Raw genomic sequence first — 3,176 nt, 5'->3', positions numbered from 1 at the left:
CCTATCATCTTTTTAACTGTTACTAAAATTACATTAAATATCAACAGCGCCGTAAAATAGATAAAAACTAAAAACTTTCAAATATTATTCGGTCTTGTGTTATGACGGTCGTCTTTGGACAGGTTCTGAGTCTCGTTATGGGCTGGGCAAAATTAAGTCTGTCGCCGCAATAATAGGCTTGTTTTAACATTGGAATGGACAATATTTTGCGTGTGATTGAGAGTACTTCAATTACAACAACGGGCACAATACAGTTTGAGCTTTCATATAGCGCAATAACCACTAAACGTGCTCAAATCTCTTTACAAGGGGTCCCTGGCCAATAGTAACATTTAACATTTAGGACGGGACATGACGCCTGTTAGGCGATATTACCTTTTTTTTCGGACAGAGACAACGCTATTAACGGCCATGTACTCATTCTACACCTGAGTACAGTGAGAGAATGTGAGTAAAAGGCCTTCTCCAAGGACTCAACTATGCGCCGAGCGAGGCTCGAACCCAGGACCTTCCGATCTGAAAGCGAGTGTCATACCACTAAACCACATAGCCGGGTTATCAGACGTACGCATAAATACACGTCGTTTGGGACCCTTTGTAAGACGCCATTAGGTGAATGAGTTTGTCACCTATTCTATCCCTTAGTTGTGGCCATCACAGTGAATGATATAATAAATAAAAAAATAAAAAATTGAGATTTATATAGCGCAATATCCACTAAATGTGCTCAAAGCGCTTTGCAAGGGGTCCCTGGTCAACAGCAACATTTAACATGTAGGACGGGACATAAGGACAACTTAGACAGAGACAACATTTCTCAAAGCTTGAGTGAACGAAAATCACATTTCACATCATTTCATGTCAACAAGGCACAACGATCAGATGCCAGTCCAGGGTGTTTCCGTCCGGGTAAATACTATTTTTTGTTACACATCGAGGCAGCAAATGCATTCACTCTAAAAAAGCTCATGTTTTTTTTAGAAGTACCTTTTTTAAAAAAAAATAATATTAATGTGGTTAAAAGAACCTGTAGCAAGTGCCGCAACACTCCTATAGAATAAGTACAAGATTTCTGAGCTATGAGCTTGAGCTTTTTTTTATTAAGCGCAATATCCACTAAATGTGCTCAAAGCCCTTTACAAGGGGTCCCTGGTCAACAGCAACATTTAACATTTAGGACGGAACATGCCGACTGTTAGGCGATATTACAATTTTTCGGACAGAGACAACGCTGTTAACGGCCAGGTACTCATTTTACACATGAGCACGGTGAGAGAATGTGAGTAAAGAGTCTTTTCCAAGGACTCAACTATGCCACATAGCCGCACATTTCTGAAATAAACTCATGGGCGTCTCTGTTTGTTCTTCAACCAATGATTTTGCTTCAACCTACTACTAGTGGGCACTTGGATGGGGTTATTGCGTAGCCTAGTTGTCGCATATCTACATGGATTTAATCGGTAAATACTTTTTACAGAATGGCCGAAGTTTGATTATTTACTCACCGATTAAAAATTATAAAAACAAAATTATAGCTAACAATTTGTTGGAATAAGTATTGTTGCTTTGTAAAACATAGCCATAATACCAAACTGCATTGCAGCACATCAATTATAGAATATTTCTTCTGTTTGTTGTTTATTTTTACGGTAAGACTCCTACTGGTTGTCTCTTACTATTTCCCCACATTTGTTTCCTCTCTGTATTGTCTCTGTCCAAGCAATTAGACGAATAAACTTTGAACCGTGTTGGATTGAATTCCCGTTATAAATAAAACGATATACGAGTTAATGAATAAACAAATACATGAATGAATGAATGAACGAATGAATAGATAAATTAATTTTTTTTAATGCATGAAAAAAAGAAAGAAAATAAGAAAAAAATTAATAAATAGGACAGAAAAGAGAAAAAAAGAGAAAGAAACTCATTGGCAAGATAAAGAAATGATTCTTACTAAAGCTTATTCTAAAACTTAAAATAAAAATTTTAATCAGAAGGATACGTTATTTCATCGCAAATTAATTACATTAGTGAACAGAGTAGAGAGCAAACGTCCTAAGTGCTTTATGAATTTCAATGTTTGCTTGTTTGATGGCATAGAAGGTCTTAATAAAACCAAGACTTTGTGTTTTATTATATTGAATAAAGAGTGTTATTATTATTTAGAGTAAAATTCAAGGACTATAAGCATTGTAAAATAATAATAATAATAATAATAATAATAATAATAATAATAATAATAATAATAATAATAATAATAATAATAATAATAAATAATAATAATAATAATAATAATAATAATAATAATAATAATAATAATAATATAATAATAATAATGTCTCCACCTACCTTGTCCAGGGAGACAACTTCAAGATATACTACGAAATGCGCGGCAATAAGGAGTTAAATCCCTTGACACAAATGCGTCAGTAAATTAATTATTATTGGCTGCGGTTATTCAGAGTCGACTCTGAATAACCGTAGACAGTTATTCAGAGTCGACTCTGAATAACCGTAGACAGTTATTCAGAGTCGACTCTGAATAACTGTCTACGGTTATTCAGAGTCGACTCTGAATAACTGTCTACAGTTATTCAGAGTCGGGGAGTCGACTCTGAATAACTGTAGACAGTTATTCCAGTTACCAACCACACGGTTTTTCTGTTTTTTCTTCTTTCCCACCTCTGTTTATCACGACGGGGAAAAAATCGTTTTAATTTTTAATTTAACCGGGCACCTAGCCTCAGGATCTACGTACACGATAACTCCGGCAATCTGTCATGGCAGTTTTTTGCATCGCTTGCGCCGCAAAAAATGGCAAAAAAAAAAATCAAAAAAAAATCGCTGATACTGATTTGCATTGCGGCCGCAAAATTTACAAGTTTTTTTTTGCAAATTTTCGAGATTTTGTCTTAAAAAAACAAACATTTTTTATACTTTAGTGTGGACCAGTGATGATTATCTTTTCTGCTAAGTGGTAGTTCATGAAAAAAAAAATGCCTTCTATCATTTTTTGACACCTCTGCTCAGTTGCATGAATTTTGGTGACACTCCTTTATTTATGACGTTAGTCTAGACACACTGTCGCCAAATGTCAAAAAGTAACACAATACACATGGATGAGAAGATGATCGAAAGGGAAGGGGATGGAGCAAATGGATGTAAATATTTGT

The sequence above is a fragment of the Berghia stephanieae genome, chromosome 5 (genome assembly GCF_034508935.2).
Source record: "Berghia stephanieae isolate SIO BIC M18660-M18661 chromosome 5, UCSD_Bste_1.3, whole genome shotgun sequence".
Classification (NCBI taxonomy): Eukaryota; Metazoa; Mollusca; class Gastropoda; order Nudibranchia; family Aeolidiidae; genus Berghia; species Berghia stephanieae.
The sequence above is the reverse complement of the archived record's forward strand: the minus strand, read 5'-3'. Positions refer to the sequence as shown.